Genomic DNA, 20837 nt, shown 5'->3' with positions numbered 1-20837 from the left:
AATGAACATAGCCTTTGCCAAAAAAATCCATGACTTCCTGGTAATTTACCTTGATGACCTCACAGTATTCTCTAAATCAGATCAACAACATCTGGATCATCTTAGGCAAGTCTTTATTAAATGCAGGAATATGGAATTTCTCTAAATCCTAAAAAATCTTTATTTGGGTTGGAAGAAGGGAAATTGTTAGGCCACATTATCTCCAAAGATGGTATCAGGATTGACCCAACAAGAATTGAAGCTATTTTGAAAATACCACATCCCAGGAATATCAAAGAACTTCAAGCGTTTTCAGGTAAAATAAACTTTTTGAGGAGATTTATCTCTAATTTAGCTGAGTTAATTAGATTACTGACCAACATGTTAAAGAAAGATTCGACTATTAAATGGACTATAGAGGCAAAAAAGTCAATTGAAGATATAAATCTAGCCTTAACACAAACTCTAGTCCTCATTAGTCCAATGTTTGATAGGGAATTTATCATATTTTCTTTTGCTTCATAACACATCATTGCTACAGTCCTTTTGTAGAAAAATAATCAGGGTTTTGAACAACCAATAGCCTTCTTCAGTAAAGCGTTGAGAGATGCACCTTTAAAGTATAACATAATGGAGAAGCAGGCTTTTGCTTTAGTTAAAGCAATTAAAGATTTCAAAATTTATATCTTGCACTCTCATATAGTAGCATATGTTCCCAATGCTGTAGTCAAGGACATTCTAACACAGGATGGACTTGATGGAAAAATAGGAAAGTGGATAGCTACAATATTAGAGTATGATTTAGAAATTAAACCTACCAAATTGATCAAAGGCCAAGGTTTGGCTAAGCTAATGGCTGAATCAAACTATCAAGCCCTAGACATAAACTTCATTGCAGAACTGGATAACGAAGAGGAGATGGCGACTCCACAGATCAGCCAAGCCTTTATAGACTCACCATGGTATGCTGACATAATATATGTTCTACAATATAATATATGTTCTATAATATAAGAGTTTCATGCAGGTTACTGTGGGAGACATCTCTATTGGAATACAATAGCTGATAAGATCTTGAGGGCTGGTTTTTACTGGCCCACTCTGTTCGCTGATGTGAAAAAATTTGTAACCTTATGCCACAAATGTCAAAATTTTCAAGGGAAAAGAAAACTACTGCCATTACCTTTGAAACCTATATCTACTGAAACACCTTTTCAACAATGGGGTCTTGACTTCATTGGTGAAATTCATCCTCCCTCCTCTGCCCAACATAGATGGATCTTAACTGCCACAGATTATTTTACAAAGTGGATAGAAGCCATACCCTCAAGACAAGCCACTGATACTCTCATAATAGGATTTCTTGAGACCAACATTATGTCCAAATTCGGTTGCCCAACTAAAATCATCACAGACAATGCTGCGACCTTTAAATAAAAAAGGATGATTGATTTTTGCAACAAGTATCACATAACCCTTGGCCATTCCATAGCCTACTATCCCCAGGGAAATGGACTTGCAGAATCATCCAATAAAAGCCTAATGAATATTATCAAAAAATTATTGGAAGACAATAAGAAGACCTGGAATAAGAAACTAGTGAATTCTTTGTGGGCAGACAGACTGACCACAAAGAAATCTATTGGCACCAGTCCCTATCAACTAGTCTATGGAATGGAGGTTGTATTCACATCTTCTTTGGGAACTCCAGTGATGAAATTACTCCAAGAAGCACAGGTTGAGCCCAGTTAAATTCAAAGATGGATCAACCAGACTATTCATTCGTAGCAAACCAGAGAACAAGTCTACAACAGATCCCAAGTGGTGCAGGAGAAAATCAAGAAAGAATTCGACAAGAGAACCAAGGCAGAAGATTTATATCTAGGAGACAAAGTACTGAAATGGGACTCAAGAAGGGAAGATAAAGGGAAACATGGGAAGTTTGACTTCCTATGGAAAGGTCCTTACATTATTTATGCTTTCAGAGGTAATAATGCTTATTTTCTCAAAAAATTGAATGGTGCAGAAGTAGAAGGAGGACCAGTTAGTGGTCGAATTCTAAAGCACTACATAGATCCCAGTTATTGATTCCACTAATCACTTGTACATACTATATCCTTCATAAAGTTCAGTGTGGATTGGATAATAAACCTTGGAGTTGAAGCCCGAAGAGAAGGCCCTAAGCTTTAAAGTTTCACTGTCAATAAATATAAATAAAGCAGCAAAGTAAAAAAGGAAAGTTGCAAAGTAAAACCATAGAAATTCAGAAGGCTATTGATCTACTAGTTCTTGACATTTCACCAGGAAATGCCATCCCCAAGTGGAGCCACTGTTATGTTCCTATACCAATAGGTGTCATAATTTTTGAATGGCTGAGATTAAACTTGTAATATGTACATACCTTTGTTTTCTGCAAATATTTTCCATATTCAAAAAATCAAAAAATTAAAAAATGTAAAGAGGGTATGTCCTAAAAGAAAAATCAAAGGACAAAAAGATTGAAAAAAGGTCAAAAAAGATGAAAAAATGAACCCCAAAGAAACAAAAAGACCATGAAAGTGTGCAAGTCCAAATGCCACTACTATTTTATTTTTTGTATAATAATGATTGTGTGCAACTTGTTATTTATGCCACAATCCATGGTAACCAAACAGTTTAACCTTGGTAATTCCATGTTTTCAATTTCAAGCTTAGAGATAGAGAATAAAATCTGACCAAACTGTTTAATCTTGGTAGATAAGTAGATAGGTAGAGAAAATAAAAGGGGCTCAACAGTTTAATATGAGCCCTTGGATGTAATAAGGATAGATTTAGATAGATTTCTATTGTAAAAGAAGAGAAAAGTTTTGATAAGGGTTTGCCAGTTCAAGTGCACCCTAATAAATGTAGAAAAAATTGTAGGATGTGTAGATGGGTAAGTAGGTGAATGGTTGCAGAATTATGGTGATTTATTGGATAAAATCATGTCATTTACTTTCATCATCAAATTGCTTAAAGCATGGATGACAATGGGACAGTTACAAAGTCAATTGATTAATTTCCCCATTCATTTTACCTTTTCACTAATTTCCCACAAGCAAAAATCAAAGTACCTAAAACCTTAAGTTAAAGGGGCTCAGAGCATTTCTCTGACTTCTAGAGGGACCAGACCCTCGGCCCAATAACTTATAAGGTTTAAGTACTACAACCCCCTTACAAAAATTCACTCCCTCCATAAGCATTCATCTCACCTAAAAATCCCTTTTCCTAATTTGAAATTACCATTTACTTAGGGAAAGTAATAAACCTTACCTAAAACCCCCTTTGTTTACATAAAAACCCACAAAAAGCATTAAGCCTAAGTTATAATGTGTAAATTTAAATGCATGAACAAATGTGTCAAGACATTATACTTAGCGCAATTTGTTCCCATTTCCATTTCATATTAACTTTAACTTTTATTATATTTAACTCCCGGAAAATAAACCCCTTTCCCGTATATATGTAATTAAAATCCCAAATGTTAAATATCCCACCCCGATGGTTTGGAATATAAACCATATTAAGTAAATAAATTAGATGGATTAATTAGTCGATTTGCGACTAATTAAGAGCCATAACCCTCCGCCATTACAAAAAGGGATTAATTGATCAAACCATGATTAATTAATAACCTTCCTCCAATCAGCTCACCCCCGACATCATTAAGCCGCCCTAACCCGCAATTAAAATCCTGTCGGGCCCCTCCATTAACTCCCCGACCAAATCACATCCCGATCACTGTACGATCTAACCCCTTCAGATCTAACGGCTGTCACTCGTATCAGGCGGCCACCGATGCCGAAATTTACCCGCCCGATGTGAGCGGTTTCACTGTTTACCCCACCGCTACGTGTCGCCCGATGAATGGCATCGGGCGGACCTCTCCCAATACCGCCAAGTCCCCAAAAGTGGTGCGATATATTCCGCTTACCGCCTTCACTACACGACAAAACGTCACCTTCGTAAGTTGGTGCCAGCTGTTGCTTTTCCATTATACCCACCAAAATCATTGACTTTGCAGATAAACCAAAAATACTCATTATTTTTGTTTTTTATCAAAAGAAAAACCTTCCGTTCTCCATGCAAATGCAGAGTTCATTCAAATTGTCAACCTGCTACAAACCATCAACCTCTCGAAGATGCTGAACTCCAAATTACCATTGCAGACCTGTGCGCTCTCTATGAACAGTGCACCAGTACCATTAATCCATTTAAACAACCGAAACCAGGTATTTACTCTATTTTCAACTGAGAAACCCTGTTTTCGTGCCAAACCTGAGCTAAATTGCTTTAAAAATTAACTAATTTGGTAAGTTAAGCTGTCTGATAGTCTTGAGATACTCTGTGATAATCCAATTTTTCCATATTTCCCTGAAATTCTTTGCTCTCATCCTTGAATCCACAAGAACCAAGAATGGAAGCCCCAATTGCTTTAAATGTCATGCCAGTTACCACTCCCCATAGAGATTTAGACCATCTTCCCCTGGCGGACAAAGATTTTCAGATTAAAGACCTCGTCTTTGAAGAATCCCCTTTGAAATTGCATTGCAGACACCGAGATAACTACTTGAACCATACAGAGAAGATAGGCCTATGGGAATCAAACCTGCCCAAATATCAATTCCCCAGTGTCCATGTCTTCTCGGAGATTGTTCACTACTGTCATGCAAGCTATGACCCTATCATGAGAGCTGTAATGTCCCCAGATTAGAAAGTCCTATTCACTATCATTGTAGAATCCATAAATGAGATGTTATAGTTACAACCTGGTGAAAACCTCACCCCCCACCATTTGTGATTTTCTTGACAGATTCTCCAAGCTATCTAGTTCCAGAAGTACCCAAATCCTCCAGACTTTCATTGTTGAAGAAAAATACATGCAAAAAGACCCCCCTCCTTACATGTCATCCTTCTTTTTTGGTCTAGGCAAAGATATCACATCAATGATATCATGCATTTTAGGTTTTACCACTAGTGAATATGTAGATGATATCATTTTTTCCTACATGTCTATTTTTACCCCTGGTCAGCCTCCTGCAATCAAATTTGATTATGCACAATTCATCTCAGATAAGATGCATGATCAGTTTCTGAGATCGGAAAACGAAAGAGTGTTCAAATATTCATCAGTCCTGTACCATTTATTTCTTTACTATCAGACTAATAAGTTTCCCTTCTCTGTCCAAAAACTTGATACCAAAGGGAATCCTAGATTTGTCATCTTCTAGACCCCTCTGTTCCACAGGTCTAATTCTCCCTATCCATATACATATTTCATTGATCTATTTGTACATCTAGTGGCTACCATGTTGCTAGGAAGCCCTCCTCCCAGAATTAGTGCAGACATCAGGAGGATCCTGCAATTGTCAAAGCAATACAAAGTAGGGGATTGGTACTTGTACCAAAACCATACAGAAATCAGAATCTATGGATGTGAGTTACCACCTTACAAAATTCCAAAGTACCTCCCCATGAGATTATTTTCTCTAGAGTACTACAGACAAATAATCAATTCAAATGAGGTTCATTTTGCTAGAACCAAGAAAAAGGCCCAATTAAGAATAAAAGATCATCTTGGCCCTTTCATCTGTAATAGTAGAGAAGCAGGAAAGGAGGTAGATGAAATCCTCCAAAGGTTGAAATTAAAACATAGTTTCATGTGGATCTATGATCCCCATAGCTTTATTTGTAATAGGAGACAAAAAAATAAGCTATCTCCTTACATCCACCATAGGATCCCAGAAATTGAACAGTATGCCAATCAATCTGAATGGGTGGAAAACACATTAGTAGATCAAGATAGTACAAAGGTTTCCATTGACAATGTATTGATGGATTTAGATAGGAGGCTTGATGAAGATTTATTTGTACAGGTGCCTGGAGAAACTCCATCTCAAAGTTAGTCACAGGAACACAGTGGACAGACTTCAGAGCAAGCAGGGCCATCAGGCCAACCAGGATCATCAGAATAGGCAGAAGATTCAGAGCTACCTAAGATTTCAGAGGAGCTCAATCAAGCGGAACAAAATATGAGCAATCCCCGCATTTTGCAGACTCCTCTAAATGAGGAGAAAAATCCAAAGAGAAACAGAGAGGAGGCCACTCCTTCCACCATACCTGTTAATCAAACCTATGATAAGAGGCAAAGGTTAAATCCATTTTCTGAACAGGAAAACATCGAGGAAATAGCAAGAAACATAGTGGCAGAAAGAACTGGTAGTGTGCATACTATCCCTTCAGGAGGTACACCATCTACCTCACAGTTCCAAGTATTAGAGAGGCAACAGAGCACAGAGGTATCTTCCTTCAGGGCTCCTTTTGGTCGGAGCCAGGATATCAAAGAAAAGTACAAAGAAATCAAGGCAAGGAACGAAAAACTAAAGGCTCAAACCTATGCTCATTATCTTAGAATGGCTCCAACGAACCAAACAAGGTTGATGTTAGCCTTTGACATAAAGGAGGGCAAGATGCAGGTGAGTTTTCTTAAGCCAACTGTGCAACAACCAAAATCAATGGTTGACTATTTGAAAACTGATTTTGAAGTTTTGGCAAAGGATATTCATCCTATTGACCAAATAGAGCTGCATAAACAAACAGGTGAAATGGTCTACTCTACATTGACCAACAAAGAAATCACAGCTCATCAACTACATAACTCACTGAATAACACATCTGCACAGCTTCAATTGGAAAAGGCCTCTTCTCAGGCCAAAGACACCAGAATAAAGACTTTGGAAGACTTGGTCATAGAGCTGGGATATGATCCCAAGGATGTCAAAGCAACAAAGCAGTTGATAAAGAAGAAAAATGATGACATAGCTGCACTAAAGAAGTAGCTCAAGATTCCTCCTCTTCACCATCCTCAAGCTGCTGAAGTTTTAGAAAAATAGAAGGAGGAAGAACTTATGGACCTAGTCCTTAAGTTGAATGATCAATTAAATGAAACTAAGAAAGAATTGGAGAATTTAATACAGTCCAAGCAGAGTGAGCTGGCCACTGCTCCTCAGACTGTAATACCTACAGTTTCCATAGCAGTACCCTCTACCCTGGAAACTTCCTTGGCACTAACGATTCCAACAGTAACAACATTGCTAGCAACAGGTACTACTTCAGCCACAGGTACATCGACCAGTACAGGGATAACAACAGAAAAGGCAGATGAATTGGTTAAGGCTATGGAACAAATGAGCATCCAGGCCACAAAACTCAAGAAACTCAGAGAGCAAGTCACAAGCCTAGAAACCAATTGTTCACTTGCAGAAATACAGCACAAAGAAGAGACTCGGAAAAACCAAAGGATGGTAGAAAGAATAAGAATCCTTGAAAATGATTTGACTGTAGAAAATCCATTGGGAGACATCAAGGATATATTGTGGACCAATATCATTGATTCCATCAATGATATTTGGTCTTCCATTTAGGTTATTTTTGAGCAAATTGAATTAGTCAAAATAGCCATGGAAGCCATACAAAAGACAAAGGAAGAACTGGGAGACAAGCCTAAGGAAGAAAATCAGTTGATAGATTTTTTGAACAGTAGAAACAGGTACTAGCTGAATGAACTAGAGATTCAGGACAAAACAACAACTATTATTGAGATAAAGAAGGTTCTTACTAAAAGGAACCTGATGCTTAATTTGGAGAATAGATGTCAAAGCATTCAAGCAGACATTGACAGCTTCATGTTAAAATATGACGTTTTGAAAGAAAAAGGACTTCCTAGTCGTCTGGTCATACATGAAAAATTAATGACACAGGAAGATTACATTGAAAAATTGAGTAAACAGTCCAGGAGCCAAGCTAGTTCTTTAGGAGTAAAAGAATTGCCTATAGGAAAAGTACTTTATGATGGCTTGGAGAATCTATTCTATATGGAACATGAAGTGAAGCACTTGTTCACCAACAAACCAAATTTTTCAAAATACACAGAAGCTGATGAAGTCTACAGGAAAATGATCAGAATAAAATTACTAGATAGTGAATGGTGGACCAGTTTGACAGATTTACTATAAGTTACTACAGTAAATCTAGAGGGTAAAGATAACTACCAAATGAAAGCAGGTAATACAAGATTAATTAGCATAGGTAAAGAGTATCAGTAGGTCAAAGATAAGAGTGAAATCCAGCACATAACTACCAAAGCAACTGCAAGAGCCAAATCCGAACTCCAGAAACCAACACATTCACAAATAAAGGGACAACAAGCAATCAGTTTTCCATCTGTCTCTATCTTCATGTTGAAGATATTTTTTGTTTCCTAGGATAATTCTCATCTAGTTATGAGATATTTTGTATTAAATTTTGTATAAATACTTTACAAGTTGAAGTAATTAGTGTGGATTAAAAAGAATTTTTGGAGACATTTTGTTTTAAGCTAAGGAGCTATTGTACTCAAGACTGGACTAGTTTACTGGATTATGAAATAAAGCTGAGGACATTTCACTCGATTCTTGTGCACAACTGGAACAAATAAGTATCATTTTCTCATGTTTAAATCTTGTTTTCTCTTTATGTCATGAATTATTCATATGTGTTTCTTATAAAATCTTAAAAGCAAACAAGGAATGATATCATCAGAATTAGCTTAATTTCTCTCTGTTTTAACTGTTTGCTACTAAACTGCCTTGGTCTGGGGTATCTTGATTGCCCCCTTACTTCCGTAGTGCATCCCCTCTTTGGCCCATAGTACAGGATTATTCATTTCCCTTTGCTACTGGCCATCCTTCCTTTCTTCATCCCAATCCCGGTTAAGGCTTCTTCATTGCCCTTGGCCATGGTTAGGACTTTCCATCCATTTAAACCTGCAAATTTTCTCTTGTTGTGTTAGCCTGCCCTGTGAACTCTTACCTCAGTGATAAATCAAATCCAGTTAAGATTTTCTTGATTGACTCCATAGCCCAATGGCCTAAATATTTTCTCTACCCATCTGTCTTCTTAATTCCACCACCCAATCAAAACAAACAACCCTGAACATTAAGAACTAGCTTGAAATCTTATTTAAACAAAGTTAAATCTTAAAGAGAGAGCCCTCTCTGGACTTAGGTTGGCTAGAACCTAGGTCTAAAAGATTGGTTTGTGGTTACCTCGGGCTATTCCTTCTTTGATAACCTCTAAGGAAAAAACCTGAGTGATAACAATACAAAAGCATCTCCTCCTGATCTAACAAGGTCAAAATCCAGATTTGTCAAGCTGAAGTGAGTAAGATATTGTATCTTGAATAATTGCTTGTATTGGAAAGAATTAGGTGGAATACTTCTTAACTGTATATTGGAAGATGAAGCTGAAAAGGTGAATGAAGATTTTCATAAATGTGATTATGGAGGACATCATTACTGGAGAGAAACAATGAATAAGATTATTAGAGCAGGATTTTATTGGCCTTCAATGTTAAAATATGTGTACAAAAAGGTCGCTTCTTGTCATGAATGTCAAATATTTGAAGGAAAAAGGAAGTTACTCTCGTTGCCTTTGAAGCCCATTTTTGTTGAAGCCCCTTTGCAGTAGTGGGGTTTAGATTTTATTGATTAAATACATCATACATCTTCTTGACAACATCGGTGGATCCTAACCGCCACTGATTACTTCACAAAGTGGATTGAAGCTATTCCCACAAGGCAAGCTACAGATGCAATCATTATTCCATTTATGGAAAGTAACATCATGTTAAGATTTGGTTGCCCAATGAAGATCATCACTGATAATACCCAAGCTTTAAAATAAAAAAGGCTGGTAAGATTTTGTAACCAGTATAATATCACTCTTGGCCATTCTACAACTTATTACCCCCAAGGTAATGACTTAGATGAATCATCAAACAAAAGCATAGTAAGAATCATTAAGAATATTTTGCAGGAAAATAAAAGGTCATGGAATTTAAAGCTTAAATTTGTTCTATGGGATGACATAATTTGTACAAAAATATCTATAGGAGTTTCTCCTTATGAGTTATTTTATGGAATTGAAGTTGATTTTCCTAGTTCTCTTGGAGTTTTAGTCATGAAACTGTTACATGGACTAGAAGAAGAATCGAATGCTATCCAAAGGAGTACCAACCAACTAGTCTCTCTACAAGAAAAAAGAGAAGAAGTCTATAACAATCATCAACAATTTCAGAACAGAATTAAAAATACTTTTGACAAAAAGACCAAAGAAGAAAATTTCAGTCCTCAAGATGTAGTTTTGAAGTGGGAGGCTAAGATTGAAGATAAAAGGAAACATGGCAAGTTTGAGAATCTCTAGAAGGGGACATATAAGATTTAAACCTATCATGGAAATAATGCATTTATATTGCAAGAGCTGGATGGTCAACTATAATGCAGGAGGACCTGTCAATGGAAGGTTTCTCAAACATTATGTCTCCTGATCTAGCTGGAAGAAACACCATTGTATATACTCCATTTTTACTTTGTTATTTGCAGGTGTGGATGATTTATTTAACAAGTTTGAGCCCGAAGTGAAGGCCATAAAAACTTTTAGATATTTCAGTTTTCAATGAGGCTACTGGTCTATTGGTTCTTTGCTGCACCAATGGGGCACAACATCCCCATTGGAGCCAATGTTATCTATGATAACCCTAAATATATTTTTTTTAGTTTGATTTGGTCATTATAGATAGGCTTTGTTTTTTTTGGTTCATGTCATACCTGTTAGAGGGTCCATTCAGTTTTTAAAAAGGTCATCATAACAAAAAGGGTCACCACTCCTTCCATTTTTGAAGTCATCATTTCATATTTTTGAGGTTTGACACTTTTACAGACTTTCGTAGCAAAAAACAGTTACGCAAACCCAAAATTTGCTACGAAAGTTCCTGACACTTATGTAGCAAAACAGTCTTCTCCGACACTTGTCTCGCTACAATAGTTTGTGGTTGTGTAATGATTTTGTTGAAAATCATTTTTCGTCACGCCGAAGGTATAAAATTGTTATGCCTTTTGATCCCTGTGTCCTCCACTCCCTTTTAAATCAATTTTACCTCTCCCTTTCCCTTTATACCATCTGCTCTCATCAAAAAGTGCACAAGTGTTGTCATATATTAGGGTTTGAGCTGTCAAAACAGGTTTAGTCATGGTCTAGGTGAGGTCTAGGTGTTCTAATCTTGGTTGCAGATGAAAAGGAAGCAGCTTACAAGCAACTCTCAACGTGTTAGCAAGCATGGCCACTAGGAAACACTACAAAGGAGGGGATTTGGTATGTTATGAGCCAACAGACATGAAGTTGCTTGAAGAATACCTCACTTTCATACAATCATTTTCCAACATGGGGTGTCTTCGATTCTGTCAAAAGTTGCAAGGTTTTCATGCACAGATCACTAAGGATTTTGCTTTCAATTTCACATGAGTTGGCATGAAGTTGGGGATTCTGAGCTTGAATGTATCTCCAGACATCGTTGCTCATGCTATTGAAATCCCAAGGTCAGGGGAAACATGGTTTAAAGTTCAAAAGTTCCAGCTGCAGAATTGTGATGAATTCTTGAAAGATGAAAATCGAGGGATTGATATAATAGTGGGCATTCCTAGAACCTATCTCAAGGAACATTATTCCAAGCTGTTGATGGTTATTCAGAATTATTTTACATTTGAGGGAAGGTTTCATATGGTCTACCATTATCACTTCAGGTTGCTACTTCACTTCATAGGTAAAAAACCCTTAGACATTCCTTTTTACCTCTTTATAAGTTTAGGGAAGATGGCTGACAAAGTGCAAGCTAAACTAGAGGCAAGTAGTACCTTTGTTTTTCATCATGGTCTTATAAAATTGCTGGTAGTTGAAGAGATGAATAAATTGAATAGTGACTGGCTTACATTTTTATTCCTAAGTGGATATGAACTAGATGTTGCTACCCCCTCTAGAAAAACTCCAAACTCCAAATCTGCATCACCTAGAGCTGAACAACAACATACAATAGAGCACCAACCTAGAGTTGAACAACAGTTAGTGGCATAGCAACAACCTATAATTGAGGCTTCTACTAGTGCTAAGAGGATAATCACCAGAAGACAAAAGAATGAACAACAACAGAGTGCAAAGACGCGAAGATTGGCTGATATTCTAGAAGCCATAGACATTGAAGAAAGCCCAGATGAGCAACATGTAGAAGTGATCATAATTGGAGAAAAGAAGAAAATCAAGAGAGGAAAGAAATTGGATATTACTCAAGAAGAGCAGGGTTTCATTTTCAAACCAAGGAAACCTGTCAGAAGATCAATGCAGCAAGTGGAGAAGGTACTTGAAGCACCATTGAGCAAAACAGAGTTATCTAGGAAACCATTAAAGCAAAAGAAGGGCAAGGAGATTGTTCAAGAAAAGAGTGAAATAGAAATATTATAAGTGCAGTTAAGGGAGACTAGACAAGAAGTAATCAAGACCAAGTTGGAGTTTGATGCATACCAAGATGAAGTGTTGAAGCAAATAGACTTTTATGATGAGATTTTAGATAAGTCTAAAAAGATGATTAAAAGGACTCTGCCTTTACACAGAATGTTGGAACACATGTATAGGAGAAATAGCTGGTTGCAAGCAGATAGAAAAAGCCTACAAGGACAAGTTACAACACTAGAAACTCAGATTGAGATGATCCAGGATGAACTCAAGAAGAAAAACCTCAAGATGGTTGCTGAAGTATGTGGTACTCCATGATATGGAAAATTCTCCTATTTTTGTCTTTACTATACTTATTTCAGTTAACATAGCCATATAGTCAGCATGGTATTAGAAGTCATAAGGAGGCATTAGAATCATGGAAACTTGAAAAAATCAAAATTTTTCAACTTTCGTAGCAACTGCCCATAGTGAAGTCGAGTTTTTGCTATGAAACTGCTGTAGCATTCCTTGGGGGTTAAGGATAGTCTAGAGTTCAGCAAAGGAAGTTATGAAGGGTTATGTTTAGCTCATGAACATCAACAAAGACCTCAGAACCAACAGATGGAAGAAAAGTGTAGCCTAAGAGTGTTTTTCAAAGTCTCTACTAAAGTTTGCTACGAAAGTTCTGAAAACGCTGTTTTGCTACAAAATCATGAAAAAACTCTTTTTTTTTTCTTCTGCCTTTTGAAGATTTTTGATATCAGACATTCGAGCTCCAAGTGGATTCCAGATGATGAAGGGTGTCCATTCCATCATGATAAGGTCCTATTTTTCAGTCTGTTAGGTCAGGAAATAGCCACATCTACAAATAAGCCAGCTCATCAAATCAATCAACATAAAGGAAATTAAATTGATGTCTATCAGCAGTTTAAAGATTTAATGGCACTTCAACAAAAGCTAGCATGTCGTTGTCTTCGGTTATCTACATCAACAAGAATTGGTTATGATTTTAAAGCTAGTAGAGTCCTACTTGAGTCCAACTATTGTAATACAGAAAATCCCTAAAAGGACTCTGTTAGTTAGAAAAAAATTAGTAATAAGTCTATGAATCGAATTTGGCCCAAGTGGCAAGATATGTAAAGAGACCTTTCTATATAAATAGGTAGATTTTCGACTTTGAGAAGGGTTGATGAAGAATATGAAGAACTGACATTTTTGTAATACTTGATCCTTTAATATAAATTTGTAACTACTCTATTTATGTACCTGAGATTCATTTCATGGCTTTTATGGTTTTGTCAGTATTGTTTCCAATTTCTCATAGTATCTTAATTACTTAGAAATCTCTTTAAACTGTTTCAATTTCCTTCATACTATGTATGACTATACATGTTCATTTATATCAGTTTAAAATCTATAGATGCCTCAACTTCCATTAAACTTTGTTGTTTGCTATCTCTGTAGTTTTACTCCATGCCCAATGGTAGTAGTAATCATGTTTTTCTTCACCTACAAAAACACAAAAAGAAATCAAAGTTAGTGATCTAACTTTTTCAATTGTTTCAAGAAGATTTGATAATATTTGAGAGAACCCTCTCAGATTGGAATGAATAACTTCCAATTCAAGTGGTTTGAAATAGTTACACTAGGTTAAAGGTTGAAGCAACAAAATTCTTCCTAGATTAGTGATAAAATTTTGGTGCATCTGCCATAGTTTCGAAAGTTATATCATCCTGGATGTTTTCATTTCAAAAGCTGAGCTCTTGAAGGTAGCAGGAGATCAGATTGTTCGAGGCTGTATTACTACCTTCGAGAATCCATTGATACTCTCAACTTAAAGGTGGCTTCCAAAAAGATTCATACGAGGAGCAATCCATACCTTAATCCACCAGAAATAGTTGATGATCCAGAAAAAATTCTTAGAAAAGATGCTAGCTCATCAAAATCAGGTACTTCATTTCTCTTAAGATCCGTATCATTTCCCTCTGGAGGTATTCAAGATAGTGAATATATAAAATTTGATGAAGAGTATAAGCCTATATTGTTCAGATCTAAATCAGAGAATGATTGACCAAAACTAGAGTTCGATTCTACTTTTGAGGTTCCAAAAGAAGTTAAAGATATGTTTTAGGAAATCGCTACATCAGAACTGTCACTTGAACAAGAGTCTTTAGAAAAACTAAAAGAATTGGATCCTTTTGAACTTCTGTCAAGAAAAGAAATTGGTTTCCCTTTACCTGGAAAAAGTGCCTTTACTTCGAAGACAAAAATCTCTGTCACTCAAGTCCCCTCAAGCACATCATCTTTTATTACTACCCCTACTAGTTTCATTTTTACTCCTCCTGTTGGAATTTCTGCTAGTAATTCTACTATGGCAGGCCCTTCTAGATATGCTCCCCTTACCTTACCAGCCACACTTCATGACTTACCTTAAGGGTAATCCACTAGAATAAAATTTTTTGGAAGTGAGGAGGGGATAACTATAGAACAACATGTTGATCAGTTCAATGACTTTATAGACCTAGAAGAGGTAGAATATGAAGATGTTTGTTCATAGTTTCATTAGTGAGGTGAAAAAATGGTTTAAAGCTTTAACCCCTAGGAGTTAGATGATTGGAATGAATTAAAGGATGCCTTCTTAAGGAAATGGGGAAGTAAAGTTAATCCTGTACAAGCCTTAATTGAATATAATAATTTGAAGAAGGCTAGACATGAATCAGTACAAGATTTTTCAAAAAGATTCAATAAAGTCTATAATTCCATTCCTGCTCACATCAAACCTTGTCCAGAAGCTACCCAACTAAGCTATGCCAAGGCCTTTGATTATGAGTTTTCCATCCTATTAGAGAGAGAGAATCTGCTCCCTTAGTTGACATGCAGAATGATGCTATGAAAGTGGAAGTTAATATGGCTGCAACAAAATATCTAAAGTGGCTAAAGGAAATTTAAAGGAGGAAGAACAATCTTCCACATCCTCTGATGTTAAATTTGATACCATAATGAAAAGAATGAAAAGACTCATGGATAGACTAGCCCTTGGAAATAATCCCCTTGCTGCACAACCCGACACATATGTTAGAAATTCAAACTTCAAAAGGGTTCAAATCCAACAGAGGCAAAGAGAATAGAGAAATCAGCCTGACCAACAAGTTAGGCTTCCATTCCATCAAAACCTAGTAGATGATGAGGAAATGCCACCATAAGTCCGAGAAGATACCATTCATTGTCACGATGAAGATGAGAAAGGATTGTTTTTAATAAAAGAAGAACATGATGAGTATTATAATGACCTAGCTGGTGATGAAACTGAACCACAATAAAAATAGCTAGAAGGCTATCAACATGCTGTAGAGATGGAAAAATAGTACAATCTAAGAAACATAAATGTTCCTATAGTTGGAAATAAAAATCAGCCCAAGAAAGATGCTCCAAAGGTTGTAGAACAAAAGAAAGAAACCCCTGCAAAGGAAGTTGAGAAGGAACAACCAACTTTTAACTTAGAGAATGAAATTTCAAAGATTAAGATTGCTGTACCCTTTGGAGAAATAATAAGAATAACATAATACAGAAAGAAAATTGTTAGAATGCTTAACACTGAAGCTAGATCATCTATATTCTAAATGTGCAAGAAGATCATCCCACTCTATTCCTAGGACCAAGAGCAGAAGATGAACAGAATGAAGAGGTACCGCCTTTCTATGTAAGTTTAAACATCCATGAAATGACAATACATAATGCTATGTTAGATTCAGGGGCATCACACAATTTAATGCCTAGGGTCATCATGAAAATATTGGGTTTAGACATAACTAGGCCATACAAAGACTTGCTTTCATTTGATTCAAAAAGGGTGAAATGTATGGGTCTAATTAAATATGTGGTTGTTGCTTTAAGTCAAATTCCTACTAAGACTATCTTGATGGATATTATTGTGGCTGATATTCCACCAAAGTTTTGCATGTTTCTATCAAGATCATGGGTTGCCAAAGTCAAAGTAAACATTTAGATGGACATGTCCTATGCTACTATTCTAGTTTTTGGTGAACAAAGGAGATTACACAGAGAGTCTAGGATGGCATATATGGTTAGTAGCAAAGACAAACCTCAAAAATTCCCAGTATATGCAGTGGAGACTGAGTTAGGCTCATCTATAGTTTTCAATGAAATCACTAACAACACAGAAAGTCAACATGCAGAAAAGGGGCAACAAGTTGAAGAAATTGATAGGAAAGGTTGGTGGCACATGAACTTTGATGGTGCTATAGGAAGAGATGGAGCTGGTACAGGAATATGGATAATTATCTCGGGAGATGAAAGTAAGTTTTGCTCTTATAAAATCAATTTCTATTGCACAAATAATATGGTAGAGTATAAAGCATTGGTTTTGGGTTTAGAAGTCTTGAAGACTTTAGGTGCAAAGAAAATATTTGTTTTTGGCGATTCTGAATTAGTAATCAAACAAGTTAACAACACCTATCAAACCAAGGATGTTAGAATGAGAGCATACCAAAATCTATTTCTTGAATTACTAACACTGTTGCAGATTCTTTGGCTATTTCAACAAGTTTATTTACAATTCCAATTCATTCCAACAATAAATATGAAGTTGAAATTAGGCATAGACCTACTATACCTGATAACATAATATACTGGCAAGTGTTTGATAATGATCAACACGTCAGAAATTTCTTGGAATTGAAAGAAGAATTTGAATCTATTCAAGTTGACCAGCAAACCATTTTTGCTGAATCAAAAGCCAATACTGAAGTTGTCCAGCTCAAAAACAAGTGCATTCCAAAGGGATTGTTTCCTCTTGAGAAGTTATTTATCCAGAATGATATTTCCAAAAACCCTAAGATGAAATCTGATGATGAGGAGGTTGAGACTTATAATATTGGTACTTCAGAAAAACCAAAGAATGTCAAGTTATCCAAATTTCTTTCTCTTGAGTAAAAACAAAAAATATCTAGATTTGATGAAGAAATAAATAGATATTTTTGCGTGGAGTTATGCTAATTTGAAAATCTATGATCCAAATTTTATTCAACATACCATACCAATAAAAGAAAATGAAAAACCTTTCAAGAAAAAACTGAGAAGGATTGTTACACTAAAAAATGTCACCATGACTATTTGCAGTTAGTATGTCTCCATCCACTGTCATACTATCCTCCTTGGCAAGTCTCATGCCTCTGCTCTTCATGTCAAACTTCAAGAAAGAGAGAAAAGTCATTAAAAGTCAATTATCTCTGGTACGCAGTTTCTCTTAGCCTTACCTGCGTGTACGCGACACAAGTTCACAATACCTGCGTACTTGTACGCTCTGTATGTAAAGGGGTGGGTGCGTACTCCTATAAAGGTCAAAAGGCGCAAGTTTCACTCTAAAAAAGTTACTTGTGGTCATTTCTAGAGCCTTCTAGAAGCTTGTTTGACGTGTATGGAGCGCCTCCAGATGGTTCATGTATCCCTACCAAAGAGGAACTGATCCCATCAAGAGGGGAGCTATCCCATCCAAAGAGGGGCTTATCCCATTGATGGTGGACCTGAATAACTTCCTCTAGAGCACTATAAATACAGGCATTGGGCCAAAGGGAGGGGAGGTTGAAAGCTGAATATTCCTAAGGGTAGATGCTGCTGGAATTAGGACTTCCTTGTAGAAGCTTGTGAGGAGAGATTACCATCTTTGCTTGTTCTATTTGGAAGTGGGTGAGCTGATCAGAGTAAAGGAGAACTCTTGTGGACCCTGGGAGGGACTTGCACAACACCAAGGCTCAGGTTGTAATGGTTCCTTTTGTTACCTTTTAATACAAATTAGTCCATTCTTCTCAACAATTTGTTATTTATGAGTTGTTTCATATACTCCTTGGTCTATATGTTAAATATGTTTTATTTTATGTGATATTCAGGTGCTATTTAATCGTTTGATTGTTAGTGAATGCAGGTTTCGAAGGGAAGGAGGAGCTCATCCGGATCAACGAAGCTGGACTACTACAACAGCGTTGGATTACAGGTAGGATCTAAACACTTGATTTCTCATATTGTAAAAGCATATTTAGGGAAGGATTGCTCTCATTTGTCTTGTTTGTCATTAGAAAGTCTTAGGCTTCTAGGGAGGTCGGTTGTGTCCGCACTAACGACTCATTCCACGTGACAAATTGGCGACTCCACTGGGGAATCCATGAATGTGTTTGAGTTCTTTTTGATTTGATATTTTGGTCTGAGAAAAATCGCTTGTTTTCTGATGTTTGGCTGTCTAACTGTGTATTTGGGTGGGTTAGCTTAGAGTCAATTTAGATTTTTATTTTTCTTAGCTTTTCCAGCAGTACGCAGTCTCTGAGTTTGACACAGTGCGTACTTGTACGCACTGCGTCTTTGTGTACAGGGCGTACCCGCGCCTGTGTCAACAGATCACCTGTGTACCCCTGTCAAATTTGAGAAAATTTCATTTTTCCTCTTTTTTCTCTTTAGATTTTCTTTTTAATTTTTTTTACTGCCCAGATCCATTAGTTTACTGTCAGAGATATTCACCTGAACTTGTCCCGTTAGTGTCGAGGGTTTTGGTGGAATACATAGGGATTTTGCCTTAGGGTTTGGTTTTTTAACTGGTCCTGTAGTGACTTTGGCGTTAGAGGTTGTCAAACTTTGGATCTCCTTGGTTTTGATCAGTCCTCTTAGGAGTCGGGCCTGTCATAGAAGTCATCCTTGTGAGAGACCTACCTTTGTGTCTTCTCTTTGCGAATCTCGAAAAGTTTGTTTGTTAAAGCCTTGAATTTCATTCTTGAGAAAAAAGAACAAAAATATTTCGATTTTGTTTTTTGATTAGTTTATGGTTCTGCATGAACTGATCCTTAGTTGCATTTTGACTGAGTAAAACATCCGGGAATTATCCTTGTAGGTTTTTGTCCTCATTATTTTTTGCTTTTAGGTAGATTTCCTTTTAATTTGCTTTTGAGTGAATTTGATTTGATTCTTTTAAGATTTGTTGAATTTCGTTTGATAAATAGTTTTTATATGCTCTATTAATATAGAAAAAACACAAAAATTCTTTTGGAAAAAGTTTGCTTTGGTAGCATTTGTAGACTTTTGGGAGAAAAAGGAAATTTCGTAGAGTAATTAGTGGTCATGAGTTGTGTGTTTTGAAAAGATAAAGAAATTGTTTCTTTGATTGTCTTTACTAAGAAAGTTGTTTTCTATAAAATTTGCATTTTCCAACTCTCTTAGTTAGGAGATTCATTGAAAAAAGAAAAGTAGTGTAAATCATCTTAGGTGCATCTTTGTAGTGGTTGCGAGTCGAGTCTACACACCACCAGTTTCATCTCCACTACCTTTTGTCTTTAAGAAAAACCATAAAATTAACGCTTAAAGTAAAATCAACTTAGTAACTTTTATTTACTAGGGCTCTGAAACACCAATTTAGATCAGGCTAGTGTCTTGGAGTAGGAGAGTAATTAACTCTCCAAGACAACAAAACCAAACAAGTAGCTTATCTTGTGATAGAATAAATCCAATTGTTTCATTTGTACTCTGGGAAAGCTCCTCTTAAAGGAGAAGCACGAGCTCGTGTCCGAACTAGTGAGGGGATCAATCCTCCCTCGTTGGGAACGACGCCAGACATGCACGTATTACAAACGGTAAACCTCGGATTAACCATTGTCGAGGAGCCAGGGGTCACTTGTCGGTAAACCTTGGATTATTGTCAAGGAGCCGGCAAGGGGATTGAGCTTGATACTCTGCCCTTGCGTGCTGTCGGAGTGTAGACTGTTCCCCCAGGTGCATTTGTTGCTGTTGGTAACCTTAGTGACCATTATCTTTAGGATTCTACCGAGGTGACGGTGGAGGGAAGATCCCACTGTACCTAGAGCAGACGTCGGCTAGACTCACTTGGATTTTCCAGGGGGTTCACTTCACTCGAGACGGTTAAAGTGGAGGAACTTGTGCCGGTCTATTCATTAAGCAGGTTGCCGGGGTAACTGTTCCACCTGCCACTTCTGTACTGAATCCGGCGATGTTGGGTTTCATCTCCAACTAGCGTTTTTGGTCTGGAAGGCTACTGTTTGTGCTTGGTTTGACGCCCTAGATTCTTTAGGCGTGTGATTCAAATTTGTTTGGTTCTTTAGAGACTTTAGGTGGTTTGCTTTGAGATTTTACTTTGTTTGCGTGTGCAGTAGTTAAAAGTTTTTAACTGTGGCGGAATTACCGAGACAGTCCCGTCGACTTCGGGGCAAGTCTCCTGAGGTTGTTTCTGTGGCCGAATTGTTGAGGAAATCCTGTAGACTTCGGGGTGAACCTCCTCAAGACGTCCCGAGTCATTACGAAGGTTTGAAGGTCCTTGTAACTCCTCCTAGTGGCAGTAGAGTAGGTTCACCTGAAGAAGGAGAGTCGTCTTTGGTAGTCCATCCAGATTACCAAGGTCTAGAAACATGTTATAATCCTGAAGCAGTTGCAGTTTCCGAGCTTGCTGGTAGTTTTTCATCTACTAGTGATATAGGCGAAGAACCTGAAGTATCTGAACCTGTTACTCCAACTTCTAGTGTACC

The sequence above is a fragment of the Pinus tabuliformis genome, chromosome 5_1, assembly GCF_031772625.1.
Source record: "Pinus tabuliformis cultivar Carrire ecotype Pingquan chromosome 5_1, CPIR1, whole genome shotgun sequence".
NCBI classification, from domain to species: Eukaryota; Viridiplantae; Streptophyta; class Pinopsida; order Pinales; family Pinaceae; genus Pinus; species Pinus tabuliformis.
The sequence above is the reverse complement of the archived record's forward strand: the minus strand, read 5'-3'. Positions refer to the sequence as shown.